At 42.4% G+C, this 13,989-nt stretch overlaps 1 protein-coding gene across 5 annotated transcripts in view; it reads right to left on the bottom strand.

Annotated features, from left to right (window-relative positions):
* TSNARE1 (t-SNARE domain containing 1) overlaps positions 1–13,989 on the bottom strand; it is a 456,778-nt gene that overhangs the window by 180,113 nt on the left and 262,676 nt on the right. The gene's annotated exons all lie outside the window — the stretch shown is intronic.

Genomic DNA, 13,989 nt, shown 5'->3' on the forward strand with positions numbered 1-13,989 from the left:
TGTCTCTTGTAAAAAGAATGAGTTTAGCAATAATAGACATAATAATAGAGATACTGCTAAATGCACTACCAGTGAGGCAACACTACCAGAGCAGAAAAAAACACACTAAAAAAGGATGTATATTCTTTTTCAGCCTTACAAATCAGAGAATCACAGAAACATTGAAATGGGCAGGAACCTTTGGAAATTATTTAGGCCAACAGCCTTTCTCAGAGCAGACAACTAAAGTAGGGTGCTCAGGGCGTGGTTTTGTGTGCCTCCAAGGATGGAGATTCCACAGACTGTCTGGCAAACTGTAAGTCCATGGAGGCCTGTGTGGTGTTTGAGCATGGCTGGACGACAGGCACCAACCAAATCTGCTCCAGCACTCCCCTCTTTAAATAAACAGGTGACTGAAAATATAATGAAGGGTTCATAAATCAGGGAGCAGGAGACCTCACCCTCCAAATGCCATCATGGGCAAAACAGACAGATATTAATTGAATTTTTTACTAGCAAAATCAGAACAGCATAATGAGAAGTCTCAAAGCTGCCTGGACACAATCCTGTGCCTGTGCTCTGGGATGGCTGGAGCAGGAAGGTGGGACCAGATGGCCCCACTGTGGTCCCTTGCAGCCTGGCCCACTCTGGGATTCCATGTTCATCCCAAAAGATCCAACTGCCTCCAGCATGCTTTTTAAAGAACTCCATTTCCCCACTAACAAGTTTAGAAAATGGTGCAAAATGAATCCATGTCCTCCTGCTGAAGTTTGCTATGAGAATATAACTGGCACAACACTTCAACACATAATGCAATAGAACTGCATCAATTTAAAATGAGGTCTGGGAGTCCCACTGTGAGTGCTAGAACACACCAAATTGTTGAATAACTGAAGATGGAGGAAAAGCAAAAGATGGAAAAGGCTGTGAGAAATCATAATAGAGCAAAAAAACACTCCCCCAACCAAAGACTGGGTAATGCACCACAAAATGTGCTTCATTCCTTCATTTGTCAAGCATAATGAAGCTTTAATTATGGATGGTATTATTCCTAACTTGCAAATACTGCAGAATATTTTGCAAAACAATGAAGTTTAAGTAATTTGGGATTGTACTTGAGCAGTGTGTTAGTAAATCATTACTGGGAAATGAGGAGAAATTAGTGATGATTTTTTTGTGTGTGTGTGTGGGGAAGTTTTCTGAGCTTTTTGTAAAAATATTCTATGGGAGAAAGTTAAAGTTTAGAAAAATGTGAAGAACTGAGAATTAACTTTAATGTCTTGATCTGCTCTTGTTTAACTGCTTTGCAAAAGATGATTAAGGGAAATAAAAACAAAAACAAAAAAAAAAAATGCTAAAAAAGCCCAGAATGCTAATTTTTTCTCCCTTGGCTAAATTGTCACTGACATAATTTTTTGTGTCTGTTCCTTGCAATATAACCACAATCCTTTCAACACTTCAATCTGCTTTATTTTGCTGGGCTTCTTTCTCAGCACTTTAGGGGAAGGTGGTTTAAAACTCACAAATATGTTTTTGCACGTACATTTGCTTAGACAGAGTTTATTGCAATACATTGGATTACACATGCCCCCACCCACCCCAGGCATTTCCACTGGAATAAAACAGATGATACACTGACTTCTCAGAGGGTCCTTCCCAGCTAATTTAGCCATGAGGAGCTGGGCTGTGTGTGTCCTGATGCCCAGATATTGCCCCAGGTAGAGAAGAACGAGGAAGAAAATTCCACATTGTGTGCAAACGGTGCTGGTGCAGCTTTGCCATTTGTATTCAGGTACTTGAAAGCAACCAGCTGCAGAGTATAGATCCTTCCCATAATGTTGCAATAACACTTAAAATTACTGTTTAGCAAATATGCATCAGTGAGAGCCAGCGCTGAGTTGTGAGGAAGGAAAAACTGCGAGTACTGCACTTGAGGATAAACAAACAGGGGTGAGCTATAAAGCACAGAGCACAAAAACAATCTGACCTGAAGCAAGAAATCTGTTGAATAATTTAACCTGGCAATGTGAAGTTTCAAAGTCCTTGATATATGTAAGGAAAACAAAGGAAGAAATAGAAGAAAGAAAAATACCCAGAAATAGAGACCTTCCATAATGGAATATGCCTTGGAGCTACTCTCCTGCTCCTCCTTGCCAGGTCTGCTCCATCCCCAAGTACCTCTGAACTTGCCAGACATCAGAGTTTGTTAGGGAAATCAGATTGCCTTTGGTACCCCGTGTTTGCACACACTTTGCAGAATTCACAATGAAATACAGCTCCTCATAAATCTCTGACTCCACACAACCCAGGAGTGCAGCAGCCACCACCATTCCCAAAATTCTGTCTCCCTGCCAGCTAACTAGGCTGGGGATCCCTGGGTTTTAATTAACACCAGTCTTTCCTGGCTGGCAACAATTCATTCACTATATTCTGCAGCAAGAGGGAGACAGATTTAAACTGTTCCAAATAAATCCTCTTTTTTTTTTTTTTTTTTTTTCTCCAAAAATGAGAAATCCGTTGTTCAGATTAGTAGGCAGGATTCCATATCACCCATTCTGGAACAAAAAGAATTAAACTAGTCAACAATAAAATGGAGTGGCAGCAGCTAAAGATGGCCAAAAAAGCAGAGAAGTGATAGAGGAGAAAAGCAGAGATGCAAAAGAATGAGACCCTTAAGTTCCAGAGGATTAACTCTCACTAGGGAAAATTAGTTTGGGAAGCTCTTAACAGAAAGTACTAGGTGAAAATGGCAGGACTATTTGAGTCACTTAACCTGACTCAATAAGGGAATCATGCCACTGCATAGTGCTGAGATTTCAGGAAAAATATTTCAAAAACTGACACAAAAATGGTTTGAAATATGATTTTGCAGATAAACCAGAAATGTCAATTTCTCATTTTTTGATTTAACAAGATAAAAATTTCATTTTTGAAATTAATTTGCGAGCAAGTCAGATTATAAAACCCAGACATTGTCACCAGTGTGGGAAAAATAAATCCCAGCAGCCCATTTCCCCACAGAATGAGCATTACTGAAGTATTTCCAAGACAGAAAATAAGCAAACCTCTCCTCTCTTCCACTCTCATGCTTTGTGGGGTGAAGATTTATTCACGCTGAAAACTTCCAACATTACCCTGCCCTTAATGATATCCTAAGGACACTGCTGTATTCCAGACATGGGAATGGTGTTAAATAAACCAGAGAGGGGAACATGTTCTCCTCAGAAGGACACAGAACAAATCTGTGTAGTCAATAATTCCTCTCTCACTTGGAGACAGATCCCAGCCTCCTCTATCAGTGTCAGCTCAGGTCCTCAAGGGAAGGAACACTCATTTCTAAGAATGTTTGCCTTAGGTTGTATAAAAATGGGATCAAAAGTATCAGTGGTCTATCCTATTTAGCACATGTGTTTACTCACAAACCAGCCATCCATTTTTAAAGGACTATAAATTAGCATTTAAATTAATTGCTGCCTCAATATTCAGGAGCTGCTGAATTTTTACAAGCGAGGTCACATTCTGACCCGTCATTTATTCTGCAGCAAGCAGCCAGGAGAGCTATAAAATAAACCCCAAGGAGATTCTGAAAGATGTCCTAGGAGGCCCATGTGTGCATTTCTGCACGTGGAAGCACTCCAAAACACAATAAAGCAAAACAAACCCCTTGGGCTTGTTATCTTTGAGGGAAAAAAAATAAAGAAACAAGAAAAAAAAGCAATCAACCAACAGCCCTTTGTAGTGTCTGTCATGTTTTACCAAGGAGATGCTGAGATGTTCCTTATGTGTTGTCCCTTCTGCAACAGCCGAGGGGCATCTCCTACCCTGTGGTCCACCATGTATGGACATGGAAAAACAAATCAAAGCATGGTGTTTGTCTGTCCTCATTCCTTTCTGAGAGGCAGGGGAAGGAAAGGAAAAGGAAAAAAAATATAAAACATGAGCAAGCTTCTGATGCAAGATAGGCAGAAACTAAATCTTGCTGCTGCAGCCTCTCAACAAATATTTTTCTCTTGTCTATGGCTGGGGAGAAAAAAATGACATTCAATAAATCAACCTGATTCAGCCTAAGCAACAACAGACCAGCAGAAAATTGTTTTGAGGGCAGAAGCCATCCAGAACAGCAATTACAGACTGAGTTAGACCTCCTCTGGGACCCAACAACAGCCAGAGTGTGGAGTTTCTCTCTCCCTCTCTTGCCAGTGCACGTTTCCTCTCTCTTTTGCTGTCTTAGAGGTCTGTGTCATCTCAGGGAGGGTAAAACCATGCTGCATGATTGAAGTAGTCATGCTGAGCTTGGGGATGCCAGTCCAGCACCTACCTGGGGACACCAGCCCAGGAATCATGACAGGAAGGGGGTTCCTGCCCACCAAATCCACATGGAGAGGCTGTGGGAGGTGAGATGCCTCCAGCTCATCAGAGAGAAGAGCTGAGGCCACCACAGAGGGCACCTCAACAGGGATGAGAACAGAGATCCTGCCAGCTGCCAGCTGGTGTTTTAGTCAGTCTGTCCCTGGCTAGATGTCACACACACACCAAAGCTGCTGCATCACTCCTTTCCTCAGCTGGACAGGGGAGAGGAAATTTGACAAAAGGCTCTTGGGGTGAGGTAAGGACAGGGAGAGATCAGTCATCAGTTACTGTCACAGGCAAAATAGACTTGATTTGGGTAAATCAGTTTCATTTGTTACCAATCAAAATCAGAGAAGGGCAATGAAAAATAATATCAAACCTTAAAACACTTCTCCCCAGCCTTCCCTTCTTCCTGGATTCACTCCCATGTTCTCTCCCTCCTCCACTGCTGTGGCACAGGGGAATGGGGAGTGGGGGCTATGGTCAGTTTGTCACACATTTCTTACTCCTCACACTCTTTCCCAGCTCCATTGTGGGGTCCCTCTCAAGGCAGACAGTCCCCCACAAACCCCTCCAACCTGGATCCTTCCTATGGGCTGCAGTTCCCCAAGTGGATCCCCCACAGGGTCACAAATCCTGCCAGTTCTATCATCATGGAATCATGATCATGAAATCACAGAATGGTTTGGGTTTAGGGACCTTAAAGACCACCTCATTCCAACCCCTGCCATGGGCAGGGACACCTTCTCCTATTCCAGGTTGCTCCAAGCACCATCCAGCCTGGCCATGGACACTTCCAGGGATGGAGCAGCCACAGCTTCTCTGGGCACCCTGTGCCAGGGCTTCCCCACCCTCACAGGGAAGAACTTCTTCCTAATATCCAATCTAAAGTGCCTTCTACTGGTTTAAAGTCATTCCCCCTTGTCAGAGTTGTCTAAGGGAAATATAATAACACAAACATAGGAAGAGGTAGTCTGACTTTTAAAAACCCTTTGGATCTGGAAATAGCAGATGTGTTAATGGAGGAGGTCATCAATCCTTCTGATTTTATGTAGATATCCTCACTTTATATTTGGGAAATATAATAAAGCATCGAAGATCAATAAAGCATTCTTTTTACTGACTTTGATTCACATCTTGAAATAATTAACACCCTAAATTTCATTTAAATTCATCAGTTTGTAAAGGTCTGTGAATTCCCTTATGTATGTACATGTGGGTATTTATACAGGCACATAAACTCACGTATTCTCATGTACCACAAACACTCCCACCTGTATGAACAGCCACTGCATAGAGACAGACACTAATAATTTTAAGATTAACTTGCTCTGAACATACACCAGGTGTTAAATGAACATCTGAGGCTTAGCAGATTGCAGAGATATAAACATAGCCTATTTCTGTCTACAGTAGCAGAAAGCAGACCTTAAATCTCAGGCTTCTTTCTCCTGGCTAAACATTCTGATGTAAAATAAGAATGAACACTGATATGATCTGAAAACAGGCAAGTAAACAAAAAAAAAAGAAAAGAAAAAAAATTTGTTTTGCTTGCTTAGTTTTAACCACCAAAAAAAAAAAAAAAGCTGTGTTGATTCCATTTTGTCTTCAAGTTAATGCTGTGAAAGTTTTGATATCAGGGAGAGCAGGAGCAATGGGTCACATCAGAAAACTGAGATGCAACAGTTGTGTCACCATGAAATCAGAATCATAAAGTCACAGAATAGTTTGGGTTTGAAGGGATTTCACAGCTCACCCAGTTCCAACCCCTGCCACGTGCAGGGACACCTTCCACTGGACCAGGCTGCTCCAAGCCCCATCCAACCCGGCCTTGAGCACTCCAGAGCTGGACTCAGTGCTCCAGGTGGGGCTTCACAAGTGTGGAAAAGAGGGTCAGAGGGGTGTGGAAAACAAAAGTGTTATGCTACAAATTCGAGGTGCAGAACAAATGGAGAATGTTTCAAATTTCACCCATGATGGAAAAGAGTGTGTGAATTTACATATTTTGCAGTGCCCTGCCCTTCCTTCATCCCCACCACTCTCCTCTTCCACCAGACACTCATAAAGCCAGCAAAGAGTGAAAGAGGAAGGGAGATACACAAACTAAGGAAATGAAGGGGGAAATGACTTCATTACTCTCCAGAGTGAACATCTGCTCTGCTCTCCAAATGGAAATGTGCCTCAATTTTAATTCTCTTTACTAGATGCCTGATGTTCCTGTACCTTGGCACAGCTGGAAGAGGACTCTGGGATGTTACAATGCATATTTGGAAGCAATAACCCTGAGCAACCTAAGCCATGGCAGTGGGGTTGGAACTGGGAGATCTTTGAGGTCCCAACCCAAACCAGTCTATGATTCTATGATTTATTGTCTCATGGTTGCAGAAGAAAGTTTCTGCACCCTCACTATGAATCCAAACTTTTGCTCTCCTACAGCCAAGTTTCTATCTACTTTACCACTAAAGAAAGATTAATATCTTTGCTTTTCAACAAACCCTTGGGCGGGATATGAAAGAGACTCACAGATCAGAAATATTGCTTCTGTTTTCTGATATGCTAGAAAGGTTTTTGTGGGATTTTCTGCCTTCGCACCTTTCCCAGCTCCCTGGAGTTGAATTAAGGAGTTCCTTCTGAGTTAATTCACATATGTATATAGGCTAATCAAATGGCACAAAAGTAATTACATGAAGGACCCAAAATGAACAGAGATAATGAAATGCCTGACATTGTGGCCTTTGTAGACCAGGAATAAAAATACTCAGTGAGGATGAAGGTTCTCCCAGTAGAGGAAATCCATTTGTATTTCAAATACAGATTGTAGCTGAGGGTTTGTGAAATTTGCTGGCCTGACACCCAAAAAGCAAAAATTAAATACAATACAAAAGGTAAACATAAAAGCCATGCAAACCAGAGCAGAATTGCCCACCAACAATAATCCACAGCCTAGACCAAGAAAAGGCTTTTATGGGCAACAGACCCCTTATCTTTCTGCAAGAGCTGGGCAGTAACCACAGTGATTTGATGCAATTGTCACAGTGTTTCATGTGGTGGGTACCTGTCCTACAGGAACTATTTGTCTGTATTGCACATTTATTTTGTTCTCCAACAGCTCCAAGGAGCCATTGGTCTCAACTGCAGAAAGTGAGATATACGAGTTCCTACAGCAACCTATGAAAAAAAAAGTTATTATTTTTATATGCAATAAAAATGCTTGTTTGGGACACTTGGTCCTTTTAAAATAAGAAAATAAAATGCATTTAATATTTACAGCTCCTCTTTTTTGCAGCTGCTCAGAAGAAGGAGGTCTCCTGAGTACCAAGTCACCGAAGATATGGAAATCCATCAGCAAATTCCAAACTCAGTTTGTTCCATGCTGACTTTTCCTTTAGCATCTCCTGCTTCCTGCCCCAGGCTGCAATGTATAAACTAATAGCAGCAGTGAGGGAAGTAGTTGTAATCTATCACCCTGACTGATACCAGCCCCAGGAAAGGCACTTTATTGCAGGTGGTATGTTATCTTCAAAAATAGAAACCGTGCAAAGATTATGACAAAAACTTCAACACTTTCTACACTTTGTTTGCAGCACTATTAATTCTCCACTCTGGATTTATTTCCATGAGGGTCATGCAGCCAGAAAAAAAAAATACAATGGAGGAATTCATTTTCTTTTTAGGAGTGTTCTGGGAAGCCAAGCAATTAGAGCAATCTTAAGCTGTCATGCATTATCAATCTCTGCTCAATTATTTTACTTAAATAAAACACTGATTGCAGAGTCTGATCTGCAGCTATCAACAGGGCGATTCATTTAGGTGCACTATTTATTCTTGACAATTTAAAAAAGAATATCTAACTGAAAGGAAAGAGACAAAGGGACAAGGGAAATGCACAGCATCTCCTTCCAACTCACACTGCTATGCTGCCAATCCTCTGTTTAGAAATGGCTGAAGCTGCTGTACCCTGTACAGAGACTGGAGACAACTCAGTCCTTATTACAAATGGAGTTCATGGGTTTGGTGCATGAGACAAAGGGAGCCACATCCTCTTACAGAGGTCATTGAAGGTTGGAATCATAAAATCATAGAAGGTTTGGGCTGGACCAAACCTTACAGACCATCTGGTTCCAGCCTCCTGCCAGGGGCAGGGCACCCAGACCGGGTGAATCAAAACCCAGTCCAGCCTGACCCTGAGCACCTCCACAGACTGAGCATTCACAGCTTCTCTGGACAACCTCTTGCAGAGCCTCACCACTCTTGTAGGAGGGAATTTCCTCCTAATACACAAACTAAACCTACCCTCCCCTCAGCTCAAGGCCATTCTCCTGTCCCTCCATCCCATGTTCCAAGTCCCTCTCCAGCTCTCTTGGAGCCCTTTAGGCTCTGGAAGGGGCTCTGAGCACTCTCTGGAGCCTTCTCTTTCCCAGGCTGGACATCCCCTCTTTCCCAGCCTGGCTCCAGAGCAAAGGCTCTCCAGCCCTTTGATCAGCTTAGTGGCCTCCTCTGGACTTGTTTGAAACGATCAACATCTCTCTTGGTTGGGGGTCCCAGAGGTCCAGGTGGGGTCTCTCAAGAAGAGAGATCTTATCCTCTTCCTTCAGGAGACTGAAGAGGCACAGCCAGAAAAAGGAGTATGGCTGTTCAGGCCATCAAGTGCTCCACAAAGCCCCAGCTCCATCAGTAACTCCAGTCTGCCCAAGGTTCACCTTCTCCTCCATGGCACAATTTGGGCAAAAAGGAAATACATGTTCCATACAATTAAAAAAACCAAAACCTTCTCTGCCCTCCATTTCCCTCTGCATTTCAAAGCCAAACACTGTGGTCTTTGTAGGCTCTTCCAGATTTTGGTCCTGTGGACTGCAGACTCTGCTGTTGACACTTTTCTTACATGTTTCCAGTCAATAATGCGGGTTATTTAAAAGGCACAAATGCTGAGTTAAAGTATCTGAGGACAAATTAATTTCGACTGCAGCTAAAAGGCTTAGAAAATAAAGGTTGATGGGTATAATCTCCTGCAAGTTGACTCTCCCAAACACCCTCACATGGTTTTATTCTCCACTCTATACAGGAGAGACTGCCTCTTTTAAAAATATCCATTATATCCAAAATGATTCATCTCATTATTCAAGGATTTTTTTCTTAATGTTTAATTTATTTCTCTCTGTCCTTAGTTAGTACTTGGTAATTTGTTACTACCATCAACCTTAATATTTTAAATTATTGTACCCTTTTTTTTCAATGCTATTACACATCAAGTATTTCTACACAGTCATCATGGCTCAACTAATCACTGCTGCACTTTCTGAGCCTGCAATTGGTAAATTCCTGTAATCTCTCTTCATAAATTATACTTAATACTTCTTTCTCATTTATTTCCTTCTGGATCACCTCCAAATTTCTAATAGAAAAGGCAGGCCAAAATGCTCTCATTTCTCACACACCTCCTTATCATACAAAAGGTGCCAATGTCCAGGGCAGACACTAAAGGCTGTGTGACAGTTCACTTTATTTTCCAATTGTCTGTGCTCAGTATCCACTTGAAAATTTCCAATTTCTGGTTAAAAGTACCCAACAGGTTCAGTGGCACAGCTTCTTTAGTTGGCTCACTCGCCAGTTGTATCAGAAATTTATCTGCTACACGCTCCAGGAACATCCAGGACTGTTTCCTCTTGGCTGTGTTGTATTTCCAGCAGACACCTGGTTAAATTGAATTCCTCCATGGGGACAAAGGCCAGTGATCATGAGGCTTCTCCCTGCTACTTCTAGAGAGATTTATGCACCTCTTCATCCTGGCTGGGTGGTCTATAAGAGATTCCCACCAGGATTTCTGTCTGCTTTGCTGCCTTCCCCATTATCCTGACCCATAAACACTCAGCCCTATTGACACAAGGCTTACTCCACTGCCTCTCCACCTTTGCTGCCCCTTCTGAAGAGTTTACAGAGACCCATTGCAGTGCTCTGGCTGTGTGAGCTATCCCACCCCATTTCCAATCACAGCTTTCCAGTGGCACCATGGCTTCCAGCTCCTCCTGATCGTTGCTCCTGCTGTGGCCATTGGAGCTCTCTATGTTTGCAGAAACAGTACAATGCCAGCTGCTGTCTGCCACCCCAAATCCAGAAATCTTGTGTTCGTTCTCAGATCAAAATTGTGGATTGCAATTCCATCCACTAATTAAAATGATGGGTCTGAACAACAAGCAGTTCACTCTCTGTTCAAAGGATATATAATACAAACAATTAATCATCCATTTTATTTTGACAGCTTTGCTTACGTGTCACTGGCAGATGGGGGAGATGCTCCCAGAGAACAAAGTCTGGGTCATTTTAATCTCTAGAGAAAGAGAGAATTATTTATAGTGTTGAGTTGGTGAATTATATGTTGATGTCTTCTACATTTACTGCTCAGCAATTTGCCCTGGCTCACTTCAGAGTCAATGGGGAGCCAACACTGGGATTGTGGAGCTCAGATTAAGGGTGAGGTATTTTCAAACTGTCTGGGACTCATAAATACTAAGGTGAAATTTACAGAGAAATAGTGAGACAACCTTAGAGCTCTAAACTGAAAATTCATGGGGAATCAGAAGAGAGGAAAGACAGTGAACAGTGCAAAATCCAAAGTCTGGGAATTAGAGGCCAGATATCTAAATGCCAGCCCTGTGCTGCCCCAGTTGTACAGATGATGGGGGAAATAATGCAATGTATGATTTGTTGTTGCACCAAACACAGAAGGAGAATGAGCAGCAAGAAGTGTGCATTTGTCAAAGGTTACCTGGTACCTTTCTAGGACAGGGCAACACCTGAGGAGGGGGAAAAGCAGCAGATGACAAATACACAAGTAGAGCAAATGAAGTCTAGGTGAAAATACTGTAAAACTGGCTCAGAAATTGTAGTTTAAAGCTATTTTTTCATCAGCAAATTCCCTTTGGTAATGGACTGGAAGGATGCATGGATAGGATTTCAGCATCACACAATTCAATGAGGACAAATATTAGGCTCTGTTCCTAGACTGGGACAATCCCCAGAATCCTGAACAGACTGGGAGATGGAATGGGAGCAGTCTTGCAGAGGAGGATGTGGGAATAGCTGGTGGATGAAAAATGGACATGATCTGGCCATTTGCACTCAAAGCCCAGAAAGCCACCCATGTCCTGGGCTGCATCAAAACCAGAGTGAGCAGCAGGTGAGGGAGGGGATTTTATCATACCTTGAGTTCATGTGGTTTTCCTGGATCCAGGACTAACCAATATTTTTCAGGAATGAGCAGAAGATATGATCAGAATTCAAAGGGATCTTGTTAAAATGGGGAAACACTGTAAGGAAAAAGGATGATGCCAAATAATGAAAATATAAAGTTCTACAGTTAGACATAAAGAATAGTAGGCACTTTCCTGGGCAGAAGCCCTCAGAAGGGAAATAAACAAACAAGAAAAGGTGCTGAGGGGTGCTGGGGACAAAGACAGCACTTTTGAGATAAAATATTGTGTCCAATTTTGAGCAACAAATCTCAGGGGGACCACCTGGAGACAGCTCAGAGAGAAGCCATAGGAATGATCAAAAGTGTTAGAAACATAGCCTGATAGGAAAAAAAATAGGAATTAGTGTGGTTTTCAGTGTAGAAAAAGCAGGATGTGTGGGGTTGGAGAGGTGGGGGGGACACATCAGATGTGATAATGCTTTTCTGACAGGTGGAACTGTTGCAAATGGGAAGGGAATAACCTGTTCTCCACATTTCCCCTCCACATGACAGAAATTCATGGACTGAAACTGCAACAGGAGACATCTGTATAAGAAGTTAATGATTCAGGTTGCTGATCCTGTCTTAGAGCTGAGAAAAGGATTTGATGATGTTGAAAGATTGCTCTTTACTCCACTTGTCCAATATTCAATGCAATCAATACAAACCCTGGGAATCAGAAAGAGAGAGGGACTGTTTCAGAATGCAGCCACAAACTCCCCATCAGCTCCAGTCACTAAACTGATTAAATCATGCACCTCTCCCCCAGCCTTTCAGAGTTAAGACAAATTCAGCAAATCTCTGCTCTGTTAAACATCCTCGTCCACAAAAAAACAAAAGGTGAAGCTCAATAAGCTTTAACCAACTTATCAATAGCCACACAGACACTTTCTGCCGTTAAATAGCAGCAGATAACAATCAGATAACAGCAAGGAACAGGAGCATCTGCAGCAGGGAATCCTGACAACAGTGTGCCATCTATCAGCTGTGTGTGACAACAAACCAGAGCCAGCCCCTGTCCCAGGGGCTGCATTTAGAAACCATCAAGCACATCCACAGTGACAGAGCAGATACTCCTGCACTTATAAACCCACCAGTCACTTAGCAGAGAAGTGAGTTATCCTGCCTTCCTTCCCACCTGCACTGCCCCTTCCCCAGGGAAATGCTAATTGAGGAGAATTTGGATTCAGCCCTGCAGTTTATTAGAAAGTTTTAAGCATTTATATTCAATCATGCTCAGCTTGTGCTCCCTGAGTTCAGATTAGCTTTCAATGGGCTATTTTAATTTTGTTTTAATTTGCAAATGAGGCAGGTGAGAGTCTAGACTGGGAGGGGGGATGGCTCAGCTCATTCCCAGCTCAGCTCCTATCCAGTGTCTCTGGCTCAAAGGATGAAGCACTTGGAAAAGCTGGATGGATCTAAGGGGTGGGGTGAGGACTGGAGGAACTGGGGAGCTGCTTTCAGACTGAACAGACCTTGAAAAGACTGCTGCTGACTGTTAACACTGCAGGTAGTTCATTCTGGATTTTTCCATTCAAGGAATTTCAGATTGTCAAAAGAAATAATTGTCCAGCCCAGAGGACTTTAGACCTGTCAAACCTCACATTGTGATTTGTCATAAAATATGATACAGAATCATAGAATCTTTAGGGCTGGAAAAAAGCAAAGATCAAGTTCAATCTTTGACCAAATACCACCATGTCCCCAAAACCATATCATGAAATGCCAGATCTATTCATTTTTTGAACACTTCTAGGGATGGTGACTCCATTGGATCCCTAGAAAGCTGGTTCCAATGTCTGATCACTCCTTCATTGAAGAATTTTATTCCTAATATCCAACCTGAACTTTCTCTGGTGCAACTTGAAGCCACATATATATTTGAATTTTTTTAATACTCAGTAATATCAAAATACATTTATCAGGCCTTAATGCACAATGCTGAAAAGTCACTGAAGTAGTTCAAACACTTCTAAAAGCAAGAGGAAACAGCCATTTTTAGGGGTTTGGGCTGGTGACAATAAGTTCTCACTGTTTGATGACTCTTGCACAAATTCCAGATTTCCCTCTGTGTCCAGTCCTTACCAACCACAACTGCAGCATGGTAATATGAGGAGGCAATTTAGAACAGAAATGGAATAAATTTTCAGTTACCATAACCAAACCCAAAAAACCATAGAATACGAGAACATCTTGAGTTGGAAGGGACCCATGAGGATCATGAATCCAACTCCTGGCCCTGCACAGGACAGCCCCAAGAGTCACACCATGTGCCTGACAGCACTGTCCAAAGGCTCCTTGATCCTTTAAATTTGGGCCACCATCATGTCCAGCCAGCCTCAGCTCAGCAGAAAACTGAACTAACATCCCTTTGCATCTTTTGCCCATGAAAGACCCCAAGCCATGCCTGCAGAGTGGCTCCTGCCTTTGCA

Source organism: Serinus canaria, chromosome 2 (genome assembly GCF_022539315.1).
Source record: "Serinus canaria isolate serCan28SL12 chromosome 2, serCan2020, whole genome shotgun sequence".
In the NCBI taxonomy this organism is placed as follows: Eukaryota; Metazoa; Chordata; class Aves; order Passeriformes; family Fringillidae; genus Serinus; species Serinus canaria.